Source organism: Hipposideros armiger, unplaced genomic scaffold (genome assembly GCF_001890085.2).
Source record: "Hipposideros armiger isolate ML-2016 unplaced genomic scaffold, ASM189008v1 scaffold_84, whole genome shotgun sequence".
NCBI classification, from domain to species: domain Eukaryota; kingdom Metazoa; phylum Chordata; class Mammalia; order Chiroptera; family Hipposideridae; genus Hipposideros; species Hipposideros armiger.
The window spans coordinates 2,279,100-2,306,988 of record NW_017731434.1 but is presented as its reverse complement, the minus strand read 5'-3'; the positions used below and the strand labels follow the sequence as shown (position 1 = coordinate 2,306,988).

The following is a 27,889-nucleotide window of genomic DNA, read 5'->3' as shown; positions in this document are numbered from 1 at the left end:
TGACTTTAATGGAAAAGTGATTGAGCTGAGAATTGAAGCCTTGAAGAACTACCAGAAGGCCACTGACCTGAAATTATCACTGTACTTACAGCAGAACTTTGAGCCAAACCAGGCATTTTTTAATCTTCCCTGGTCTCAAGGTACTCTGGGCACTACATCTATGGGCAGAGCAACTACAGGCAAAAATGAATCTGATGTGAGAATCCTGGGATCAAAGACCTGCACAGAACAACAAGGAACTAAAAGAGGTCAGTTTGATGATGGAGGGAGGAGACTCTTTTTTCTTAGGTCACTGCCAGATGAATCTCTGAAGGATTAGAAGACTTTCACTCCATTTACTTGGACAGATTTAAAGACTAGGCATAGCCATTTGTGTTAATTAAAATCTCTTAAACCTTAAAAAAAAAGATTTGGGAAAGAGAGCAGGAAACAACCTATTAATTCACTCTCACACATACACACACATTTATTTTTTTTCCCATGAATTCAGCCATTCCTTTCACAAACTTTGAGTGCCTGCTTTTTGTTGTGTCCTGAAGATGGGAAGACATATGACATAGCACCTATGCTTTCCAGAAGTCAATAATCTGGGGAGATGGAGACAAGTATGGGGATAATTACTATATGGATGACCACAGGGTGCTGAGGAAACAGGAGACCGTGTGGCCAGCTTGACTGAGAAAGTCATGTACACTGCCCAGAGAGGGCCATGCTAAAGACATGCTAGGTACCTCCAAGAACCTACCTGGATTGCCTTTTCAAAGCTGCCATCATTGTAATCTAGGTCTGAATCCTTAGTTTGTCTTTTACTACCTGAGTGACCTTGAACAACCTTCTGAGCCTCAGTCTTTCCATCTGTAAAATGAAAAGGTAATATCACCCACCTGGTGGGGTTGTGGTAAGACTTAAACATGAGGATGTATAATAAGGAGACTTGCACAGCACCAGGGGTCCAACACATACTCACGGCTATTATCATTATCACTATCAATGTTAAGACCATCATTCTGTTTCCTCCCTCAATGCTGGTGGCAAAGGCTCCCTTTCAAAATGGCATCCTGAATGATTGGACTTTTTGAGGAAGTCCCCCTGAACTTATAACAAGCATAACAGATGCCCATGCTGACACAGAATTTTTAGAGAAGAAGGCAGTGGAATAAAAACTCCAGCATGAAACACCTTCTCTAGAGTGTTTTTTTCCTGAAGTTTTAATACTGTTATCTGAAGTGTTTAATCATATAATTTGAAATATTTTGATGCTTTTGAGACTTAAGGGCGCAGGGTATAATTACTTTGAGATGAAATGTAAAATAAGGAGTGAAGAGCTATCAAACTCCAAAGTCAGCCATGGGCAACCACCAGGGAAGGAACTACTTAAATATAAAACAGCTTATTAAAGTTGTACGAAGATTCAAATGATAACCAATCACTGATCACTATGAGTTTTTGCATAGTTAGAGGATTCTGTAGGAGGTATGAACTACCAGCTGATACAAAGTATCATAAAGGACAAATTTATAGGTGAGAAGAAAAAAGCAGAGTCAGATTAAATAAGACAATGATCAATCTTGACTGTCAGGATTTAATTCCACTTCTAGCTTTCCTAAATTGGATCCTTTTGTGCTATGATCTTACTTCAATAAATAAGACATTTACATGAAACGATCACAAACATTCCTCCGCTTCACCTGACTCAAACTCACAGAAGCCTAACCCAACCACAGTAAAATCTGCTACCATTCCTTTGTTTTCTTACCCATTTACCCAAAGTGTTCAAACAAAATCATACGTTCTGATTCCCACCTTGTCACTGGATCTAAAAGGGGATTCAGGGCCAGCCGAGTGGCTCAGTTGGTTAAGAGCTCGCTCAAGAGTGTGAGCTCTGAGCAACAGCGGTTCGAGTCCAGCCCGAGCTGAGCAACCGCTGAGCTGCCAACAGGTGGCAGGATGGCTCAGCTTAAAAAAAAATAAAATAAAATAAAAGGGGATTCATCCACATTATCAGGCTAAATGTTTCCATTGAGAATAATTTCGGTGATGTGAACAAAAGTAAATGCTCTTTAAGAGACTCCATCACTATGTATTAAATCAAATAAATGAAAGACAACGGGATGCTCGTTTGGGTTATAATATTGTTACTGCTTAGAGCAATTGCTAATGCAAATGAAGAATAATGAACTCGGTTCCATTTAGCAACTGTCTTTGATGGCAACACTGACTCCTGGGTACCCACAATGATGAAACTTCAGATGCAATAGTGAAACTTGGTTCTGTAGTGTCTCATTTATTTGTTTCTTGACAAATGGAGTCAGAGGACCAATGATCAAAGGGAAAGAAATGAGAAAGGACTTCTTAGTGAATAGCGCTCAAAGAACTTAGCAAAATTTATTCTTGAGACTTTTACTAGCTGTATGATTTCTAATAAAATGACCAACCAGTAGCTTCCAAAGTGTCTCAAGGTTTATGCTTAAAACATCATGTTACAATGAACAACCCAATTTATAAATGGGCAAATGACATGTATCCAAAGATAATATATAAATGGCCAACAAGCACATGAAAAGATATTCAATTTCATTAGTCATTATGGAAATGCAAATTAAAACCACAGTGAGATGTCACCTCACATGGATTAGGATGGCTTTAAAAAAAAAAAGACAAAAAGTGTTGGCAAGGATATAGAAAATTTGGAACCCCCATACATGGCTAGTAGGACTGTAAAATGGTAGCCACTGTAGAAAACAATTTAGTGGTTCCTAAATAAGTTAAACATAAACTCATACGACCCAGCAATCCCACTCCTAGGAATATACCCAAAAGAACTGAAAACCAGTGTTGTTCAAACAAAGATTTGTACAAGAATGCTCATAGCAGCACTATTCACAACAGCCAAAGGTGAAACCAACTCAAATATCCATTAACTGATGAATGGATAAACAAAATGTGGTGTATCCATACAACGGACTATTATTCAGTCATATGCAGGAACGAAGTACTGATACACACTAAGACATCAATGAACCTTGAACACATTATGCTAACTGAAAGAAACCAGACACAAAAGGCCACATATTGCATGATTCCATTTATATGAAATATCCAGAATAAATAAATTCATACAGACAGAAAGCAGGTTAATAATGAGTGATTTTGTCTGGGCCTGGGGAAGGGAGAATGGAAAGTAACTACTTAACAGGTATGGCTTTTCCTTTTAGTGATGAAAATGGTCTGAAATTAGATAGTAGCGATACTGGCATATTATAAATGTACTAAAAACCATGAATTGTACACTTTAAAATGGTGAAAATGGCAAATTTTATATTATGTGTGTTTTGATATGCAGATCATGGCAGCTCCAGAAGTTCTGTACAGAATTGAGAGTGCTTTGGGGATAGCAACATGTTTGAGAGGGGTCTAGAGGCTTTGCATCAAAAGTGCTTCCAAAGCATGAACATGGTCCTCACTTAGATTGGATATTTACTTAGGAGTAAGGATTGATGGAGATCGAGGAAGGGAGAAAATTATGGAAACTATCCCATAGCACTGACAATGTTAAAACGCCTTATAGAAGTAGAAGGTTTTTCCTTTTTAAAATAATCAATATGGGATATACCATTCCTTTTAGTGGACACACAGAAAATAAAATAGACTTTATGCATTCAACAAAGTTCACATTTTGTTATCTGTATTTATTTAAATGAGCATACCCTATAATTTCTGCACCTAATGTCACCACTTTTCTCCCCTGCAATATGGGAACACTGCTAATTTTCTTCTCTACTCCCCTGTCAAATTTTTATTGTTTTGTATAGCAACAGGGAGCAAGCATGTTTACATACTTGTAATAAGCTACTCCCCTCAGCAGCCTACAATCAATTCCATTCTATTCCCCATATTTCTCTATCTGTGTTAATTTGTCAGCCCATCTTGAATTTAAATTTAAAAACAAGGAAATGGATGGAACAAAATTTCTCAGAAATGATGGCTGAGAGTTTAATTCTATACAACTTAAGCAGAAGTATGTGCATTCCCAGGGATATCTACTGAAATGTTAGGAGGCATATAAATCCCAGAAATAATACAGTACATCTTCCTGAATTGTCAGTTTCACACCATGATAAGGGATTTAAGAACATTACTTTTCTATTAAAACAGATACATTATGGAACAAGATGCAAGATTCACGTGTACTTTTAAGATTACATAAGACTCAGAAGAAATTCTCACGAGCTTCCAGCCTCTGAAGGGGCAAGTTCGTTCTTCACCGTCTTTAGGAATATGTAAAAGCACGTTGTAAACTGTTGCAGACCATTCAGAATCTGCAGCAATGGGCATACTGGTGGAAATGTAGGAGGGTTCCTTCCAACATCACATGAGAAGTCAGTCTTGTTAAAGAGCTATATTGTGCTTTATAGTTAGTTCACAAAGTGTTTTACGTATATAATTCATTCAATCTATATGATGCCCCTGTGAGGCTGGCATTTTATAGAGAAAGGTAAGGAGGCACTGAAAATTTTAGTGAGTTTTATTTATAGGGATAGTAACAGCCAGATTAAGACTCCAAGTTACCCTAAAAGGCAAAGCAAAATACTGGCCTAAAGAGGGATGGAGTGTCAGTTCAAAGTCAGTACTTGGAGAACAGTCATGCAACTCTTATCCTCTCTGAGAAAGCAGGCAAAATGTCCTCTTCTAGAGTAACAAAATACTAAAGAGAGAAGTGGGCACAGTGGAAAGTGGGGCTGAAATCCTGTAGCTGAAACCCCCAAACCTGCACACTGATTAGCAAGACCCTCAGCATCCGAGCAGCCAAGGTTATGTCCCCAGCAGATTGTGATGTTTCTTAGAAAAATAAAATGTGTCCCTAGCGTCAAACCTACATATATGCTAAATTAGGAGGAGTCCTCCAAAAAAGCTGCCTCAGCGAGACCAAGCTACAGTGAACAAAAACCCTCCACCCAACACACAGCTTTCAGTTAGCCTTTATTCTAAATGTAAATCAGCAGCATAAATTGCCATAAATTGAGAAAAGCTTCCAAAATGAAAGCAAAAAATCAAAACTAACATACAAGGGAATGGCAAAAAAATAATATGCATACATAATATGTGCAGGAAACAGAAGAAAATGTAATGGCATGATGTAAATAAGAAAAGATATTGTATCCAGAAAATAAGGACAAATTGTTATAACACAGAAGCACTCTGAGAAGGCAAAATAACTGTTGAAAATAAAAAAATTAATAGCTGAATATTAAAAACTTGATGATTGGAATACATATTTAAGTAAATCTGCCAGAAAACAGAATAAAAAAACAAAAAGATGAAAGTTGAAAAGGAAAAATAAAAAACTTAGAACAAATCCATACCTAATATAAAATTAACAGATGTTCCAAAAGAGAACTGAAAAAAATAGATAGGAGGAAATTATCAAAGAAACAACTCAAGAAAATTCCCGAGAGCGTAAAAACAAACAGAAGTCTCCATATTCAAACTGCTCACTAAAGCTTAGCACAGTTTGTCTAAAAACACCCACACATAGGCCTAGCACATTGAAATGTCACTACTCCAGAGATGAAGAAAATTTCTTAATGTTTCTCAGGAGAAAAAAATCAGGTCAGGCACAAAGGAGCAAAAAAATAAAAAGTATAAGACTTCCCAACTAGGAAATGATGTAAAAATTTCTCCAAAATTCGTAGGGAAAGGATTGCCCAGCTAATTCAATATTTAATCAAACTATCAATCCAGCATGAGGATGTAATATAGGTTCTTTCAGACAAAAATGTAAAAAGTTATCTTTCTTATCCACTCTTTCTTAGGAAGGTTCTAGAAGATGTAATCCAGCAAAACGAGGGCATTAACCAAGAAATAGGAAGACAAGGACTCAGGAACCACAAACCTAACAAATGGGATGCAGGGATCCTGTAATGACAACAACATAAGAGGCTTAGAGGGCATCGTGTCTAGAAGTGACAATAGGTCTGAATATTAGGGGAAAAAAATATTGACTTGTACATGGCAGTGTTAATTGACTGTTCACAAAGCTGTGAGAGTAAAAACACAAGGCAACTAATATCACTCAAAAAAAAGTTTTTCAAGAAAAGAAACAGAAGATTTCTTGGCTTTAGATAACGTTTATACAGTTTTAAACAGTGAATTTTTGCATTAACTAAAATATAGGATGATGTTATATTAGAAGAATGGGTAAAGAATGGTGTGGGGACATGAGAGAGGTAAATTCTCAACTACCATCATAAGAATTTCATAGAAAATGTCTAAAATTGAGACGCCAGAGAAGTATATATACGTTATTTAGAAAGATTGGTATAAATAGCATCATCTAAAGCGGTGGGAAGTGATTGTCTCTAGAGGTAAGAATGAGGGTGTGTGTGTGTGTGTGTGTGTGTGTGTGTGTGTGTGTGTGTGTGTGTGTATTGGGAGGAGGTAGTGGTGGTGGTGGTGGTGGTGAACTTTAAACAGGTTTTTATGTATATGCATGCATTATTTTCATAAAAAGTTAATTTAGAAAGGAACATGTCATCCAATAATAGCAAATTAAAGAAATTTTGATGTAACCAATATGATAACATGCTACCCAGCCATTAAACACTCTACCACAAAATATCTGAATCCAAAAGAAAGAATGGTCATGATATATTGTTGGGGAGGAGCAAATAAATGCAGGTTACATTTTTGTAAAATACACACACATACACACAATGTGTATATAATGTGGCTACAAAAAAAAAAAAAGGTCCTTACCTTCAAACAACTTCCGGTCCAGTTTGGAAGCATGATAATATGCTGATCCTTTTAGTATGATATATTTATCAATAAGACACGGGGTTCTCAAACTCAAGGGTGCATCAAAATCACTTGGAAAGGTGGTTTCAACAAAGATTGCAGGGCTCCATGCCAGAGTTTCTGATTAACAGGTTGGGGTGAGACCCAAGAATTCACATTTCTAACATGCTAGTAGGTGATACTGATGCTGCTGGTCTGGGGCTCCACTTTTCACACCACCGAGACTGTTATATGCAGAGTTCTCTGACACACTTGGCCCAGGATGGGCATCAGGGAAGGTTTCCTGGAGGAGATGCTCCCAAGTCACATCCTAAATGGTCCTCAGTAATCTCTGAAGTTCTCACCAAGGTGGAAAATCATTTTCTACTGCTGACAAAGCTTAATGGAAATTCTGGATGTACCAATGATAAGGTTCTGCATACTAACCATGATCACCACATTTCCTTGCTTTGGGCTAGATAGACTTCTGTAGTCAGTACTGGTTTATCAGCAGCTCTGCTTAACATTTCTACACGCCTTTGATTAACAAAATGAAAACATTAAAAAGGTATTGTGGGCTGGCCAAGTGGCTCAGTTGGTTAAAAGCTCGCTCAAGAGTGTGAGCTCTGAGCAACAGAGTCGCCGGTTCAATTCCCAGCCTGAGCTTAGCTGCAGCTGAGCTGCCAACAGGCAGCAGGATGGCTCAGCTAAAAAAAAAAAAAAAAAGGTGTTGCTTAAGAATTGTGGTTTGATGACAAAAACCTCCCGAACTTGAGATGACTGGGGGGGATTCAAGTAAGTTCGGGATCTTTATAATGAGAGGAAGGGAATCCTGATTCAGTCTAATAAGCAGAAACACAAGGCTTGTCAGCTGGTTAAGACGAAAGTGAGGACTAGTCTCTGTAGTGACTCTGCTCACTGTCAGATGCTGTTCCCCTGCTCATTCCTCCAGAGAAGAGGGAACAGTGGAAATGGAGAAGGAATAACATTAGTGACTCCCAACCAGAGCCTTGACCCTATCCTATGCACTTGGTACTCCCTGCAAAGTAAGGGCATCCCAAGGTGTTTAGGATGGTAAAGACTCATCAGAAAAACTAATCTCTGCTTCTATGCCAGCCAGCTAGTTTAATCTCATTGATTTTTTTCATGTTTTCCTTTTCCCCTAAGGACACAAGTAAAGGGACTTATGATGTAAATTCTGGACAGTATAAACAGCATCACACAGAAAGTCATTTACTGAGCACTGACTAAGATGAAGCCACTGTGGTGAGCATTACCAAGGACAAAGGAGAGACAACTCAGCCATCTGCAGAAAATAAGAGCATTTGCCCATGAGCAAGCAGGTTGTTAGGGGAAATGCCACCACCTACACTCAAAGTGCCTAAGTGGAGGCTGAACAATGAAATATTTTTGTTTTAGGAATCCACAGCCTGGGTTCTCATGGCTGTCTATTGCTCACTAGTTGTGTGAGCACAGACAAGTCTCCTTTTCCTTATCTGTAATCAGAAAGAGCTTCTGTCCTTACTTCACATCATGGACATAGAAATCCAATGGCATCAAACCAAGAAAATAGTTTGAAAAATAATGGTCCTATGCAAATGTATAACATTGTTGCCATTTTTATCTGCAAGGGATTTTCAAAATTGTTATTTTCAAGACCAGAATGCTTTACGAGGCTCTTCATGAGCTGGTTTCTGAAAACGTCTCCAGTGTCATTACAGTGTTTTGTGAGTTTGCCCGTCTCTGACTGGGCTGTGTACCTAGCACAGTGAATGGCCCAGGGTGGTATTGGGTAAAATTTATTAAATAAATGGGTAAACAAATGTTGGAGAAGCGGTCTGGGAAAATTGAAGAATACATTGAGAGCATACATGGAGTTTTCTTTCCTCTAGCCTCAGAAAAATGGATCAATTGAGACTCTTCTATTATCCTTTCATCTAACTCTAAGAGTCTACAATTCGATCCGATGTTAGAGAGATGAGTGCTAAAGATGGGATGCCATGCCAATAGCCATAAGTTGACTCACTGGAAAAGGAAAAACTGTGTGTGGAAATGATGAAGCCTATAGTTGGCCAAGTCAATCACAAATTCAAAGCTAACCTTCCTGTTCCAGAAAGGTGGCAACTTCTTTGCTTCTGATTCTGTGAGATGTAGGAAATCAATTCCAGTTACCTGAAACATGGTTCTCAACTACTCTAATAAAATGACTCTAATGAAAATTTGTGTGGAAAAATAATTGGAAACACTATTTTCTACACTTTCACAGTTGTTAAGATTGCAACCGATATAGAGTCTCCTAGAAACAGAGAGTAAGCAGTATTTATGTGAAATACAACTCTCTTGCCATCTTTCCTGGGTGAGAGCTGACCCCTTTGTCATGCATAAGGCAACGTTAGAAGGCTACTTTCTATCATAATATCTTCATTTTCAAATCATTTTCTTTCAAAATCTATAAAATAATTTTTATAGAGCATCAGATCATGATTTAAAAAATTTACAAGGCCAAGAAAGCTAAACCACAGTCTTCCTCATATGTCAGCAAAAGCTATTGAAAATAGAAAGGAAGATCCTTTCTGGTGTAGGGATTCTTGATGGGGGTGGGGTAGAGAAGGGAAAGATGCTTAGGAATTACAGAGGGCCATGAGTTCCTTGCCCTGGTTAGCACTTCTAAGAAGCCCTGCCTTGTATTCTGCAACAGGAACTCGCAGACAGGAGACACAGCCCTCCCAGTTCTAGGCTGAATGAACAGTCTTCATTCTTTAAGGCCAAGTTGGATCACATTGCCTTAACCCCTCCCAGGAATCATTTGAATTAACAATGGCAGGTCTGCCTTTGGCTTTGGTTTGTCCAAAACACTTGGATCATATAATTAAAAAGTATACCAGTACCTGTATGTGAAAGCTTATAAAATGAACATTAGATTGATCAGTCTAAATTTTTGGAGCAAATAAATAATAATGTAATGTAATGATATATATATATATATATATATATATATATATATATATATATATATATATATATATATCAGTAACTACTGGAATAAAACCAAGTTGGTGCGCTCAAGACTTCAAAGATGGAGACCTCAGGGAAGAGAAATCTTGAGTAATCATAATTGTGATACTATAGTCATCAGAGATCACAGAAGGAAGTTACAGAAAGCCAGTAATTTAAAGAGAAAAGATCTTAAACACAGTAGGAGCTCATAAGTCCTATGTGTGAATAAAATGAGAGCTGAATTCCCCAGGAGTCTGATGAAAGAGGAATAGCCAAGTTAAGACTCAAATTTTTAAGTCTTAAATCCCATTAAAGAAACACATATTTGGATTGTAGGTCACATTCTGTTGGTGAAAGTCAAAATAGGGGACCTAAAAGGGGCAGTGTCAAGATGTCCGCTAAGTTAGGTGGTATGAGAATGATACCAGGCTGGGTGCAAGTCAGGGTCCTCATCAGATAACAGACCTGTTGCTGGGAACAGATGGAATAAATAAGAATGTGTTCTTGGTTGATTGAGCAGAAAGAAGTACCTGATCTTTTTTTTTTTTTTTCCTAGTTCATACCATGGTGACCTAATGCCTGAGACGAATTATATCCCAGCATGAACTGACTGCCTCTTGGACGTTCATGGAGTAAAACCAATCCAGTCAACTCTGAACAAGTCATGCTAATGAAAGCAAAGTGGATATTCCAAAAGAGAGAAAAATCAGAAAATCTCTTATTTGGGGTTATAGGATATGCTGTATTATTTGGGAGGTGTCAGATTTACCTTTGTGTTTGTGGTTTGCTTGTGGAAATGTGAAGATTAGTGTGTAGCCTCCTCTATGTGCACATCAACTGGTAGAGAAGACAATCAGGGAGGAGGAATAAATCAGCCTGGAATGAAGTTTTTCTGTAGATAAATTCCAGGTGGCAAAATTTAGAGCTAACTAATCATGAAATCATAAAGGGGAATGGACAGCAACTCATTTTATGGAGGAAAAACTACAACTGATGTTACCCCATCTAATCCAGGACACACAGTTAGAGATCCCAACCTCCTACCTATGAGGTTGAGGTGCTTCCCACTCAATCACGTGACTTGCTCCATGCACCCACCCATTAGTTCTTATCAGAGAGGACTGGAAGAACATAAATGCAGTGACAAAAGGCACTAACAAATTGATGAATGAGAGACCATCAAAGGGATGTTTAGAGAAATTAAAATGCTCTGAAGATTGAGACTGACATCCAGAAAAGCTCACCCTTCCAAGGTGTATTCTTAATATCATGGGCCAAAGAAAGAACCACATTTGATGAAGGATAATGGTATTTGTCTCAGTGTGAAATTGTTTAGTGTTTTGTGGTGCTCTCAGCATAGGACATCTAAATGTGTGGCCCCTAGAATCACATCTGGATTCGAATCCTGCCTTGAGCACATTTTCCCCACTATATTTCCTTGCCCTGTTAGCTTAGGCAAGTAATGTGCTCTTTCTGAGGCTCACTTCCCTCTGCTGTACAATAAAGATCATAATTGTACCTGTCTCATAGGGTTACTGAGATGATCACCTGGGTATCACATATAGTAAGGGTTCAACAAATGACACATACACCTTTGTTCAACCTTTGAATTGAGCAAATCTATACTCTTTCATATTTCCTTAAGGATTGTTTCTCTTTCTACTGAGCAGCTCACGAAGTAAAACAAAAAAACAACAAAAAAACTATATCTTTTATCTTATCTTCTCTGCCTAGCTATTGTCAGACAGGGAGTCTCATGATAAAAAACAAGTTTAAAATTTCCATTTACTTTAAAATAGTGAGTCATAAAATTAATCAATTATAGTATATGAGGCTATAATGTTCCTGGGTGGTTTGAAGGTAAAAATCTAAAACAGAATTTGATGAAGAGCAATAAGATTTTATCAAATACAATTCTATTTTCTAGAAAACGGAAAGGATACACCTGTAGTTGGTATTTTGCCCTTGGTATAGCCTCTGCTTTCAAATCCTCATTCTGGTTACCTTCACAAGGATAGCACATCCTCGTCTTGGCCCCATTGTCTCTCACTTGGGCTGTTGCCAGTTACTAACCCTAACTGGGCCCCTTGACTGTACCTCTTTTACAAAACATCTTTTTTTTTTTCTTGTGCCACAAAGTTCACTTTTTGAAAACACAAGCATCAGAGTGAGGTATTCTTGATCTGGTAGAAAACACTGTTCCTGATTTGGTGGTGTCTGAGTATATCTACAGGACATCTCATTATTTCCCATTAAAAGAAAGTTCTAGCACAGATCTCCTCTAGCACACTTAATACTTCTATGTCTTTACTTTTACTCAGGCTGTTACCTCTGCCTGGGAAGGCCTTTCTTGCCTTTCCTTCTAAAAAGTCCAGAATATCCTCTGTGAAACCAATCATACTTATATTCTATTGAGCACATACTGGGTATCAGCAACTGTTCTTAGCACTTACAACATGTAAACTAATTCAATTTCCACTAAATGCTATGAGTTGGTATTGTTACCACTATTCACAAAAAAGTGAGGTACATAGAGGTTAAGTAATGTGTCTCAATCACACTACTGGTACATAGAAGCTACTTCTGATCAGTCAGAATTAATTCGGGCCTCTTTTCTAGTACAGGATAGTGTTTATGCTGCCACCGTGATGCTTGTTACAGTCCGATGTGCTGTAAGCTCCCTTTTGCATTTACCCCGGCATCTCAGTGTCCAGCACTGTGCACCACACGTAGTTGGCACTTAACTAATGGTTACTAACTGCATGGATGCAAATAAAAAATATACAATGCTCTACAGATTTCTCTGACACCATGAATGCGATTGTGTCTTCAGTTGGTTGAAGAAATGGGCTTAGTGGCAACTGAATAGAAATGAGAGTGGGTAGATGAGAGAATATAAAAGAGTTTCAGAGATGGTACACTTTTGTAACAGCACATTTTTCAACCTAAAGCAATAACCAAATGCTTTAAACACTCCTAAATCCTGAAGAGTTACTGACACATATAAGGGGAAATTGAAAACATAAAGCATAGCTTCTCAAAGCTCCAAACCTTTTTAAACAAACTTCCTTTTTTCATTTCTATACATTAGGTTTTATTTGAAGCTATACATATTAGGGAGAGTTAAGAGTCTCTTGAAACAGCATAGTTTAGTTTTGACCGTAACTCTTTCGCAAAGACTCTTTACTACACCATTTCCCCACTGTCACAGGAAAACCAATAATATTTGACATTTCATGCCCTTCCTTGGAAATTACTTACCTTGACCAACAATTTAGGTGAAGAGTTACTATGGAAGAGCTACCAAGTGACTCTGGAAAACCTTCAGACATTTCCAAAAACAACATCTCAGGTATCCACTTCAGCCTTCGAGAAAGGTATGTAGCAATGAGCAACTGAGTCTTTATTTTAAAGAAGAAAAAGAATCATGAGGCCTTAAGCTCATCGTATCACCACTTTTCTGATTTCCAAATTCATATTTTTTGAGCAGTGTTCCAGATATAAAAAGAATAAAACTGCCCCTTGATTAAAAAAAAAGCTCACATTGTAGCTGATCAAGAAGACATTTACTCAACTAGCTACTCCATTCTACAATCTAACCAGTATTCAGGACGTACGAGAGCCCAGAGGAGAGAACGAACCACTCTGCCCAGCTATGGGCATAGCAGGGAGGGTTCACCAAGGAGGTGCCACTTCTGAGGCTCAAGGAAGCCCCTAATTTGGCCCAGTGGAGAGGTGTAGAGGAGGAAACACGGGAACCAGAATTACAGGGGAAAAAAAAGCATTTATATGCTTCATGTTTTCTTTCTTTATGGCAAGAAGGGAAGCTTAAAATATTGTTTTGTTGGAGCATATGGTACTTAGTGATACAAAAGGAAGAGTGAGAGAGGAAGAGAGAATGAAAAGATTTTGCCCTACTTCATATGAGGAAGGCAACGGCTATAGCTGTGAATCTCAAACAAGAATACTAAGAAGAAGAAAAGCTCAGGTCTACAGGAATTAAATGCAATTAAATGATTTATTAGAAAGTCAAACTATGTTGTTGCAGAGCATCTCATTAAATGATGTTAGGATTATTTAAGGAAAATCATAAGGCATTCCTAAATGGACCACAAGTCGTCAGTATTTGCAAAATTAGTATTAACATTTGGTTCATAGATTAGAAAGGTAAATTACCATACACAAAAATAGTTTAGATTAAGCCTTTGCCCCACTTAGAACATTCAGGTCTTTTTATTTTGACATTAATTTTTAAAATAAGTGCTTATCGAGAACCAGTTATTTACCAAGTAAATTCTTAGAATTCATTTTAAGAAACTGAGAAAACACAAAATGAAGGTAAATGAATCATTGTTATTAATGTAAAATTATATGTATTTTTTCTGTAATAAGTAATTCAGCAAGTTTTATATAAAAAAAGACTTCATTGGACACTAAGAGTAAACTAATGATATATTTACTAATGATATATTTACCAGTGAACAAATTCACCTTGGAATGCAAAAAAAGCTCAGCTGACTGTGATAGCAATCTGACAATTGAAAATAGTACTGAACAGCGTTGCTGAGAGGCAATGATATGAAACCTAAGAGAGCTACCCAAATTGAGAATCCTATGCTTCAGAGGAGGGGCTATGAATTTGTGTCTTGAGCGACCTAGAAAGCAGAACCTAAGAAATCGACTTCCAAGGACATGGTCCTCTCTTTTATTAGGTGGAGCTTTTGCTGTCTCATTTGGACTTGAGTTTATAAAGTATATTTCCTTTGAGAATGTGAAGACTTGATGAAAAAATGAAAGGAATCAAGGTGTTGATCATTTTGTGACAGTGCACTATTGCTACAGGGATTATGGGTAAAAAGGAGTTTTAAGAGCCCTGTGTTGATAATAGCAAGAGTAGGTCAGCTAAGTGCAGATCAAAACTTATCCACGCTGACCCTTTGGTCACAGCAAGAGTCTACTTTTCATCATGCCTCTTGGTTGGGGAGTAGAGATAAAACTTGTAGAATATACAATGATTCAGTTCCTAAAAATGGTGTTGCCATAATCAAGAGTTGTGTCAGTTTTCAAAATGGGGACAATTTCCAAAAAAAAAAAAACACCAAAAAAAAACACAACACACCTCAAATGTGCTGTAAATAATCTTAGAAAAAATAAATTTGGGTTGTCTGTAATGTCTCTATGTCTCCATCCCCTTATCTTTGTGTTTATGGAGGGGGAATAATATTTTTCCTCCTGAAGATATTATGAGGATTAAAAGAGATCCAGTAAGAAACATAATTGGCACAGTGCCTGGTACAAAGCCAAGTTTTTGTCAAACGTTTGAAAAAGAAAAAAAAAAGTCTCACATTTATACAGCCACTATATTTTTGGTTAAGGGCTGCCCCCCCCCCATGTTTAAGGTATTAAATAATGGCTTATGAACCAACCACAAACAGGTAAAACAGAAACACTGACCTAGATTTCTTAAGAAATACATAGTCCTCATTAAATAAAAAAATGTGATTCAGGGTAGTTCAATAATAACACTGGTTAATTCATCCTAAAAGAAAGCAACATCCCTTCAGGCTTAAATTTACAACTCATAGTCTTAATGACCTAAATGTGATATTGCGATGGACTTCCAGGTCCTTCAGAAATTACTGTCATCCTCAATCAACTGTCCTTTAATCTAGTTTGGAACTCAGTCTTATTTGATTATCAGCAGTCTAAGCTTCAGTGAGTTTAGAAAATTGCATGTTGACATAGAGAAAATTTATACTTTTTACAGTCAAATGCTATAATACAAGAGATTGGATTACATATTTCATTCAAAATAGATTTAAAAACAAAGAGAGTTCAGTTTTCACTCCAATTTGAGAAATTTTAGAAAAGAGTGAAGCATGAAGCAATAGGTCTGTTGTCAATCGATAATCTATGATATGTAGGTATTTAATTATCAATGGAAAATAATTTACGAATACAATCGTGAATGTATCAAACTGTATTTTGATATTACACTGAAATACTGACCAGAATCCTATGGAAACTACTTTTTCAGGAAGAGAAAACATTAATTTTAGTTGATTTATAGTTAAGGGAATGTATTATTAATCAAGGAAAGTATTACCAGGGTCTCAGCACAACTCACTTTACATTTTTAGACTTAGTCAATTATTTGCCCAGCATTCAGGACAATCATTATCTATGATCCACCAAACGTGGGGATGTCAAGCCTCTAAAACTCCTTTTAACTTTTAGTTTAGCAACAGAATAAGAATGTTCCTTATTTCTGAAAGAGGAGGTACTACATTTTTCTCACCTTTTGCCAAACACATACATTTCATAAATCTACTTTCCATAATATATATTTAATCACTTGTTTTCCCATGTATAAGCTAAAAAATAACAGTTATAATATTTTTCATTTTATATATATTTTCAAATTGTTTATAGATTCATAGTCTTGGTATTTTCAATCAACTTTTTGATATATATGTTTGTGTATATACATATATATGTATGTGTATATATATATACACACACACATATATGTATGTATATATTAATATCCCTAATCTATTTTTGAATAGTGAATATATGAATTATTAACTCAACTTTACACATAAGGAAAATGACATATTGAAAAACTAAGCGAATAAGAGTACTAAATATGAATTACCAAAATATAAAATGGCAATAAAAAGTTATCTTCCAGTGACAGCTCATATATGCAGTTGTACATATTTATCAACCAACTGGAGTGAATTCAATACAAAGACAATTCTGTTCACATGACAATAAAAAATGGTTTATTATAACTTTAACTTCTCTCTCTACTGCATCCTGTAAATAGTTACCTCTTCTAAAATTCTTTTTTAATAAGCTTGCTTTGCATTTGTTTGTTAACATGTCTGCATCCCTCACTAGAAGAGGGGCTTTAAGAGATTTAAATTTCCATGTTTCTCATTGTTGCAGGGCTTTTAGTACATAATAGATGTTCAATAAATGCTTGTTGCATAAATAAATAAAATGCTGATTTTTTGTATAACGTTCATTGATTCCTTAGGATAGAAGCTTATGTTTGGTTAACATAAGCCTGAAAGTGCTTAGAACCTGACAGTTTATAGTCTCAAAACACCATGCCTATGTTTACATGTATACGTGTGGCAACAATTTCATGGGCATGTGAAAATGAGCCTGCTCTCTGGCCGAAGTTTACTACCTCTATCTCCGATTCCTGCCACTTTAGTTTCTGGGTGGCCTGCCAAGGTTTGCTGTTTGAGGTTGTCTGTGAGGAGTAAGCAAGCAGCAACCCTTGTCATGCAACTTAAACAAACATACAGTCATCAATAAGAGCAACCAATAAGAATATTAAAATAAATGAATGAATAAATAGATAAAATGAAAATTTAAAAATGAGCCTCTGTAATCATACTATGATGCTATCATGATGAATAAACCTCATCACATCTCACCCCTTATCTCCTAGCATCAGCGGCTATCAAAACTGTAGCCTTCAAAAAAGGTAGTGTCTCTTTGGACTTCACATTGGTCCTATGCAGCTTATTTTATTTTTGTTTAATCAAATAAACAAGAGGGTTTTTCCACGGGAAAAAAAATTGTCATATTGGACTCATGAGGATTTCATGAGGCTGTTGGTGCTATTTCCTCCATTTCTTCCATTTCGGAACAACTGGCAGCAAGAGCACCCAGCCTTGGGGATTCAACAGAAATGGCCTTTGACTTGTAGTGTTGTAGGCGCCTGCTAACCATTGGATCACTTCCACAATCCCCCATGGACTGCTGTCTATCTCCAGCTCAGTCAGCCACTGTAGTCATGCTTGGTGGTGAAGACAGACAAGGAAAAGGTTTGATGGAGAGCTAGAAGCACAATCCAAAGCCAGGAATTTATTATTTTTTCTTGCCAAAATGGAAATCGTTTCATTGGTATTTCAGTCTATCTACAGATATTTGCACATATGTACCATGAAACAATTTCAGAAAATACAGAATACTATAATGAAGGAAGTAGAAATTATGCATAACCCCATCACCCACTCTGCTAACTATCCTTTTGGACCTTAACACATAGTGCATACCTACACTACAAAATGCAACAGAAAGAAAATCCTGGAATAAGAGTGAGGATAATCTCTTTCTTTTTCTCTCATGGGATTAAAAAGAAAATTAAGGAAAGATGAAATCAAAACAAGCGCAAAACCTAACAAGAATGACAACATTACCAGAAATCTAAAAGATACACAGGACAGAGAATACTTTTGAAGGGAGAAAGGAAAGACAGTGATCACATCAGCCTGTTTCAAAACACCATGGCACCAAAAAGCATATGCAGAAGCAAGAGGTCTGAGGAAAAACAAAGAGAGATAAAGGGGGAGCAGGTACCAGGAGGAGAGTGAGAGAAAGAGCAGAAGAGAGCAGGGGTGGCAAAGGGTGTCACCACAAGAAAAGCAATGTAAGAATGAAGACCCCTCCCACACACACACCATATTTCACTCGTGAAGATCACTTGTGTAAGCAGTGTGAACTGCTCAATTTCTTTGTTCTATTTTTATTAAACAATAAAATATTTTAGGTGGTACAAATGAAAGAAAGACTTCCAGATATGTTCAATGTCCCTAACTCAGAAAAGCTAAATCACTCAGCATTATAAAAGAAAAAAAAATCAACAAAGGCAACCTAGTTACATATTTCAGCCAGATTTTTTTGTGTATAAAATAAAACATTCCAAAAAGAAGTCAGTTTCTTATTTTATTCCCATGTCCTATTTCATTGGCAGTTCTTTCTACACAGAGGAGAACCACCTGTGCAAGAGATTTCTGGAAAAGTGTGTGTGTGTGTGTGTGTGTGTGTGTCAGACAGAGAGACAGAGAGAGAGAGAGAGAGAGAGAGAGAGGGATTGGAGAAGAGAATTTGTGATGCATTTGCCTCTGTGAAATGAAGAACAACACAAAATCAGGTGGATTTGTCTTGAATTTTATTTTTTTAACTAAAATACAATTTTCATTTTATTTGGTACTATTTAGATCTTCTGATTAAAAAAAAATCATCAAATTTTAATGTTGAGGTTCTTCATTTTAGAGCCTTGAGACTGTAGGAAGTGACTTGTCCAAGCTTAACTAGTTAGTTAGTGACAAAGTTGAGCAAGAATATTCAGTGTTCACCTGCTTCTGTTTCTGGGGTTTGCTAACTGGCATCAGCTACAGATGATGCAGCACCTGTTCTTTCAGAAACAAGGTAAGTGACGGGCCCTTCCAAGATAGAAGAATGAGACAGCTGCCCTCAGCAGGAGAGGGGGCTGCCAGGGCTGTGATGCTGACCCCTGTGTGTCTATCCTCTCCATAAACTCAGTTAAGAGGATATTTTATTTGGAGACAATCTTTGAATTTAGGGCAAAGGGGATTATGTTTCATTCTGCCAAAAGGTTTTTACAAGATTACTATGAGATAGAGGCTCAGAAAACATCTTCTAAGTATGAATCAGCTCCAGGCAGATTCCAGTAGTTACAAGAAGGCCTTTGAGTATTGTCTTCAAATGCTTCCAAAATGACATTCTCATTAACAAATATTTGTTGAGGACCTAATATATACAGAGTACTCTGCACACAGACATGTAAGACAGCTTTGAAGGGCTTCCAATCTGTCAGATCTTGTTGGTCAGCCAAAACCATACAGAAAGAATAAGAAACAGCCACAGCAGCCTGTACAAAGTGCAAGATACAGGGCAGGAAAATAAGTGCCTGAGGAAATCATAGGAGGAGAGATAAACAGGGCTGTTAGAGATAGTTGCATGAAAGGGTTAATTCTTGAGGTGTGCCTTAACAGATTTATAAGACAGGAATATAAAAGGTAGGGCATTTCAGATGAGGAAACAGAGCCAGCAAAGATATAACGTTCGGAGTGTGTTGAGGGGGCAATGAGCAGACTCATTGGGTTAGGCTAGAGAATACCTGTAAAGACTAGTTGGTAACAAACTTAGAGAGAAAGTTGGGCAAAATTCTCAGCACACGAATGTCAGATGAAAGACACTATAGACAATGAGGATCCATCAAAGATTTGTGGGTCGGTGAATGAAATGCAAGTGATTTTAGATGATTAATCTGGTAGAAGTATAAAGTGTGAACTGAAGGACAAAAGAGGAAACAGAATAGGTGAACAAAATTTTAATAGTCTAGACATGAGATGATGAGACCCTTAAAATGGAAATAAAGCATATAATCATTTAAGCAATATTATGAAGCAAGAGATAGTAGTCTTGATAACACAATGAGGTTTGGTTTAGAAAATGAGCCAAGTTTTAGACAGATTGTTTCACACAGAAAATGTCTAATAGCTAATCTAGTTTTAGAGACCAATGTTTAGAAGTGATATCAGTGATGGAGATAATATGTAACAGTGATGGTGGACTGTAGGAGTGAATGAATCATCTCGAGGAGGGAATGTTTCGTTTATGCTTATCATATAAGGGGAATAGAAGAAAAATAAAAACCAGTGTCATAGTCTCTTGGAAGTACAGTAGCAATTGATCAAATCTGCCAGCTTCAACTTCCTTGAACAGTCTCTGCTCCCTGATGACTCAAAACTGATGACAGTAGCCAAGGGTCTGGAAGGAATCCCATAGTCCATCATTTTGAAAGCGAAACCTGAGCAGTTGGAAATCCTGGTGACTTGACCTTTGCCTTCCAGACCTCTAGCATCTCAAAACTCCATTCTGGAGAACTTGTTGATTACAAATCAAGGACCCATATGCTATTTTCAAGATGATTCATGTAATGACTTTTTTCAAGGAGGGAAAAAAAATGTATCTAAAAATGTATAATTACCTAAATCATTAAAATGTCAGTGGGGGAAAAGTGACAGCTGGGAATTATTGTCAGTATTATAATATGGATGTAAAATAATTCATAATAACCGATACTTATTAATGCTTACTACGTGCCAGGCTCTAGCTATGAAATTTATTAATATTATTTAGTTTAATTATAACAGAAGTACAGAAGGCATGTATTATTTCAACCTTATTTTACACATGGGAAAACTGGGGCACAGAGAGTGTTTACACTTGGCCTAAGAGACACAGATAGGATGTGGGGAACAGTCATGGACTATAATCTATGGCAAAGAACCAACAACTGCCCCCATTCATCATGATAACACAAATCAGGATGAACTCCCTCTAACTTGAAAATTTACCATAACGAATCTATAGTTACAGACACAACACAGATGAGTCAAACACACACACACACACACACACACACACACACACACACACACCATTTGTGAGAGGGGGAGGGCTAATGGATATTTTAACTATAGCAATGCAACAATCCAAGAACCCTGTTTTAATAAAGCTACCCCTGGTGAGAACTCATGTTTCTAGCTCATTTGCCAAAAGGTCTGAAATTACTATGTCTGATAGAACTAATGGTTACATTTCAAGTCTCATCATAGAGATGGATCTCGGCTTCACTAATGTCTCCACATACAGTGTTTCAAGCAAAATATAGTCCGTTTACAAGAAGTGCAGAAATGTTGTTAAACTTAATTAGATGTAATTGTCACACTTTCATTAGCTATTAACATTATGTAAAGATAAACTAATGCATAATGAGTTCTTTCATTGTCACATAATTGTAATTTTAATGATTACATTATGACCATTATAATACAGTGCATATTTTCAATTTTCCCATTAGCGGGTAATTATTTATAAGGTTTTCTATTACAATCTGTCCATAGAGACCATGTTATTAATGCCTTCATTTTTCTATAATGATGACCACAGTGTTGAAATCAATATGATAGCCACAGGGAGAATTGCAAAGTAACCTGGAAAGAACAACAAAACTACAACCATGAAGTCAGTTTATTCAACACATGCCTAAGGACATTTCAAGATGGAGAAAAATAATATATTTATATTCTTATGAGAAGTTCTAGTTTTTAAAGTTTCTTCAAGTATATTTTGCCTCATTTTTGTGGCCTTTATTCTCTAACTCTTTCCTGAAACCGTTTCCATGGTATGAAATATTCAATAGCCTAACCTTTGAAAAATGTCTTAAACAGTTTTCACCATTCGGAGAATTAAATTAACACCCCACAAAGCTATTTCTAGAAAATTTTTTTGAATTGTTCAATCTCAAGGTTGTACGTCAGGAAATAAAATGCTGATGAGCTGTATGATTCACCCTCAAAGGTGATGAAGAGTGGGGAACATTTATTAGAACAAAGACAAAGGGCGATGTGCTGGGATAGCGGTTATAGGTCCTGAAACTAAGCACAATCACAATAACAACTAATGAGTTTTTGCTTTTAACCACTACCTCTGAGAACTTGTAGATTCCATTATTATTATTATTATTATTGTTATTGTTAATTATTATTATTACTATTATTATTTTGAAGACTGAGACTATTCGGTGGACTTGGAAAGATGTCCGGGAGGATGCAAAGAGATTGAAAAACACAGCCTACTGAACACCCAACTGTAGCTGGTTGTGTTACTTGGACGTGAGACCTGATATGGAGGCATCACAAATCCTTCCCGACTTCCTGTAGCCCTCTGAAACCATATACGTCTCCCCCAACTACACCAGGGCTGTCTCAGTTATCTTTGAATCTCTAGCACCTTGCACTCTACAAGGATTGTAGAAGAAATCAATAAGCTACATAGATTTAACCCCAAATTTCAAAGTAGCTCATAGCTTGTATTATCTGACTTAATGGTAAAAGTAAACATATTTTAACATGGCCCAGTGTTCCTTTCTGAGAAAAGCTGTTGGCCAAAGTTCAATAATTATGTATTCATATAGTTTGGTGATAAGATTTGGGTGTTTTATATTTTCCATTTAAATGGAAGAGAATCGAGAACCCTGGCACATAATAAGTGACTGGTTCTCAAATGCTGCTGTGTGTAAGACACTCCTGGGGAACTGATTGATGTGCAGAACTCTAGGTTCCATTCCTACAGATTCTGAATCCACAGAGCTGAAAGGTTATGTTTTTATCAAGACTTTCTGGAATATTCTGAAACAGGTGGTCCATGAAATACATTTGAGAAACACTGCAGCTGGTGTTCAGTTCAATGGTGGGGAAGCCATATGGACCAGTAAACATGGCACTTGTCTTGGATGCAGAAGACCCCATGATCAAAGGTTTACTACAGGGCCGGCCGAGTGGCGCGTTGGTTAGGAACTGGCTTCGGATGCCAGAGGGCCTCGGTTCAGATCCCACATATGAGGGCCAGTGACACTGCCCTCTACAGCTAAGATGCTGAACAACAGCTCGACCTGGAGCTGGGCTGCCGTAAGTCGCTGGCGACGGTGTAGGCTGCAGTCCCCTGCTGCAGCGGGCTGCCATAAGCTACCAGGTGTAGCCAGCAGCCAGTGTGAGAGGCCAGCAGCCGCTGTGAGCGGCTGTCCAGAAGCCAGCGACTGATCTGCCTCGCCTGGGAAGAGTGCAATGATGGTGCTAGCTTGGGCCAGTGAAGCAACATCCTCCACAACTAGACTGAAGAACAAAAACAACAGCAACTTGTCTGTTCCCCTCCCCCAATTCCCCAATAAAATCTTAAAAAAAAAAAAAGGTTTACTACAATAAGAGGTGTGACCTTGAGAAAATCTAAATCTACTCCTCTGGTCTTAGGTTTCCTCACCCATGAGATGTGTGTTGGGCTCATTTTAGAGTTTCCTCACTGAGATCGCTGTACAAGGGATCCACGAAGTCAACAATAGGGATTCTTGAGCCATATATAAAATTTCAAAAAGTCAAATAGGAATAATTTATTTACCCAATATCCAAAAGTCTTATTGACACATCAACTTTTTTAGTTCCTGGCTAGAACTATATCTTCTTTTATTTTTGATGAGTTTATCAGAATTTTGGATGGCAGCTGTATTTGTCTCAGATTTACAAAGATGGAGAAATGAATACAACTTAACAAAAGTAGGTTTGTGTTTGTTTTTGTAGATCACATCCTTCAAAGCATAAAGCCCACAAGGGTAAAATTGTGCAAAGGAATATTGGTATGAAAAACGTTGAGACACAGTGGGATACAGATTTCTTAGGTCCACGCCTAAGAGTTCTTGACCACAGTTGCTTCTTAAATTAAGAAACTAACAATTCCAGACAGCCTCAAGTCACCCACTTGCTGTGCCATTCAAGGGGGCAGAGAGACAGCACTGGGTGAAATGCAGTCCTGCTCTCATGGCACTTACAGTTTAGTGGGGAAGACAGAAGAGAGCAAATACATAATGTATCAGTCCTTACAAGTGACATCAAGGACAAGAGTTTGATAAGTAGTTTGGAGGGCAGGGCAGGTGGAGGGTGTCGTTAAGGAAATGTTCTCTCATAAGGCAACATTTGAATCAAGACCTAAAGAAAATGAGGGAGAAAAATCATATAGATATCTGGGGGAATTCCAGACATATTGAGGTATAGAATATGTATTGTTTTATATTATCATAAACCTGACTTAAGCTAATATATTTATGAGCTCATGTTCTGGGCAGACTGCAGGGTTGTAGAAAAACACATGGTCATAATTTCTTAGCAGGACTTGTGGAGATGACAGGTGAGATCTTTAGTACGCTGATTATCAGACAATGAGGTAAAGCCTGGACTTCGACACGATGCTTAGATTTGCTGCTTCAAAACACATCATGGTTTGCTGTACATCCTTATGGTCAAGATATTTTTAGTTCACTCTGGGACTTTTGTCAGAGTTTCTCAGTTGCTTTCATTTCCTACCTATTGACAGCCTGATGAGCATGCTTTATAAATATTAAAAATAGGGTGGTGAGACCAATGCAAAGAACCTGCCAACTCATGCCAGGACCTCTGATGAGTTCCCAATAAAACTAGAGAAGTTGTTTCAAATATCAGTGGATTCCCCACATCTAGGACAATGTCTGACACCTGATTAGCACCCAGGGAATAGGTTCTCAACGATTGAGTGAAATGTTTATAAAAAACTTGAATAATGCTACACTTCTATGCTGCCTATCTGCAGCTAAAATAAAAGCTCTGCCTAAATAGAATAGCTTGGTGTGTGTATGTAGATGAGGATGTGTGGGTGTATGTTAGTAAACAGGATGTTTTCTATACTTTATGAGAAAGCATGGCAGCTGCTCCCTGAGCTCCTAATAGAGAAAGCTGCTAGTTTTACATCCTTGAGAGCCCCTATTTGCATAGATCTTATATAGAAGACAGACATTAGAAATGGAAATAGTATATGATCACCAAACCTCACTTGTGCTAGAAACTTCTGCCTGTGGTTTATGATTTTTGGAAATGCGGATGTGCAGACAACAAAATTAACTTCTCCAAAGAACTGAGAATTGCCTACTCTCATCATCCCTCTCACTATAATTTACATGACTTGACGAAATTAGACTGTTATTTTCATTGGGGTGATCTGCAAAATCATGAAATGATGTGTATTTTGGGAATGCCTAATTAACTCTCGTTAGTTCCACTGAGGTTTCAGCTACTAACATAAGCATTGCAAATATCATGGAGGTATTCACATCTAGTTTTAGTAACTACAAAGTGATACTCAAAAGACTTGAAAGAAAAATTTCTTTAGAAATCAGGCAATAATGAGGATTCAAATCAAATAGGAAGCCTATGGGATAAAATCAGATATACACAAATTTGCCAAAACTTGCTTTGAAGCGAATAGCAAGAAATAATTTTATAGTTGAAGCCAATACTAAAAATCAAAACAGCAGAATTACAAACATATACACACAAAATCCATCCCTAGTCATATTTTTTATCACAAATATTAACTAATATTGATCAAGCTGTTTGTCCAAAAAGTTCACTTTCACATATAATCAGCATCTGAAGTGAGAGCCATGTTTCCTAGACAATTGCCAGCACATTGTGTCATAGTTATAAATAATGGGCTGCTCCTATCGAGCACCATCTGCTTAATAAAGAAGAATCTTCATCTTAATTAGGAAATTCTTCTTATTATTTAATATTTATTGAATACCCACAATGTGCTTGGCAGCAAAAACACCAGAAACATGTTCTCTGCCCACCAAGAATCCACCTGCTAAGTATTAGGTTATCAGAAAAGTCATGACGTACTTTTTCTACGTTTTTCATTGCAAAAATGCCTCATGACTTTTCTGATAACCCAATAAAATATGATGAACCAGTTAAAAAGTTATTCCTGTTTTTAAAATATTTTATGTAATTCTTTCCAGGTGACAGAGTTGTCAATGGTTCACTATTAGGAAGGGTCTTCTCTTCTAATTAAGGTGGAATGGTGAGCTAGCAGATGAGTTATGGGTGAAGTAAAGATAAAAAGGGAGATAAAGGGCAAATTAATTATGATCACCATGAAACATAAGTGAAATTTCCTTCATTGATGGAAGGAAATTTAATGAACTCCTAAGTAAATTCAACAGTATTTTTCATGGACTGACAGGTTAGGACTATATAACATATGAGAAATCTAGACTGTATAGTGGAAAAGGCACCTTGAAAAAACAACCATTCTTTGTTTTGCACTTGTCGTTAAAACTTCTCTGCCTTCACAATGATACAACTATGCTGTGGGATACTATTTTATCACAAAGATATTAGCATCTTAGTTAATAAAGATTTAATGGCCGAAGACCTACTACCAACTACAAGAATTAAGAAAGATTGACAAACCTTCTCAGAAGCCTCCTACTATATCCCCTTCTCTTTTTCCTACATGTCAATCAACAGAAATTCAAGAAAATTTGCTGTGTTTAATACTGGAGCTGTGTAGAGAAGCATTCTTGGGGAGAGTGAACAACCTATTCACATCAAGAGGCTGTTACATATATGCCTGTGATAGTGCCTTTGCATGAATTATCTAGTACTAACTTCAATTATACTTTTAGTGAAAATTATAAATTTTTAAAAATGTTTTTTTGCTCCAAGACTTGAATATCTTAAGTATGTTATTATAATTTTTCCCCCAGATCCTGAATTCTAACCCGTTTTCCACTTCACACAGGAAAAGATTCCCTGTCACCTTGCCAATGTCTCACTGTTTCAGGTTTTGTTTTGTTTTGTTTTTTCACACTCTTCATTAAATTATATGCTTTCCTCATTATTTTTTCTTCATAAGGAAAACATAAAATGAGTGAAAAAGAATGTGATGACTTTGGTCATAATGTTCCTTTTTGTCCCAAAGTTCTATTGTTTTCCACAAATAAGCAATACCAATTGCCCCAGTTTTTTATTGGGAACATGGTGAGTCAGAGAATGGAATATGATCTAGTATCTTAATTATATGCATATACTTCCTAGATAACCACCTCTCCAAGATAATTCAGGCAAAAGAGAGATTACATATTAGTGGAGGTAATGCTGTGATGATGGCAATTGTCAAACAGTGCCAATATGAACTTTAAATGAATACAATTTGAAAGAAATACATGACAGAGGGATAACGACTAGCTCATATATTGTCAGGGTAATAAATACCTAATGAGCAAAGTTGTAAAGCAAATAGTAGGTTGAACATATACCCAAATGTTGATTCTTGACTCAAAGTCAGAGAACAGAATGATTTGTCTCTCTTTCCAGAATGATAAAGCATCATTTTCTCATAAGCTAATGAGCAGCACCATCTGGCATGTTTATAAAGGAGCAAGGTCTTAAGAAAGTGAAGAATAAAATGACAGAACTGCAATAGGATTTTTGTAGGAGGTTAAAAACTCCTTGCCATTAAAAAATAATCATAATAAAAAAATAAGTTTAGATGTTACATAACACTACACCCATAGCATAAAAATTATAGGGACAATTGTTTTCAAAATAATTCAATATGGTTCCTGACATCTTCAAATCTTTCTCTACCACAGTGGCTCTCAAAGCGTGGTCCCAGGATCAGCAGCAACAGCATTACCTGGGAATTTGTTAGAAATGCAATCTCTAGGGCCTTGACCCAGAACCAACTCAGAAACTCTGGGAGAGGGCCCAGCAATTTGTAATTTAAACAGCCCTCCAGGTGATTCTGATGTAGGTTCATATTTGGCAACTACTGCTCTACCAAACCAACTAAGAGTCAGAGATTTTTGCTGTTTCTGCTGGATAGCAAAGAAATTAGCTAATTTGGCCAATTC

The 27,889-nt window shown here is 37.0% G+C and overlaps 1 protein-coding gene across 3 annotated transcripts in view; it reads right to left on the bottom strand.

Annotated features, from left to right (window-relative positions):
* ST6GALNAC3 (ST6 N-acetylgalactosaminide alpha-2,6-sialyltransferase 3) overlaps positions 1 to 27,889 on the bottom strand; it is a 581,593-nt gene that overhangs the window by 192,433 nt on the left and 361,271 nt on the right. The window contains exon 4 of one of the 3 annotated variants that reach the window (XR_002124188.1): positions 746 to 855. The exons of the other annotated variants lie outside the window; for them this stretch is intronic. The gene's annotated coding sequence lies outside the window, so the exon portion shown is untranslated. The remainder of the gene's footprint in view (positions 1 to 745; positions 856 to 27,889) is intronic. 3 annotated transcript variants of the gene reach the window in all.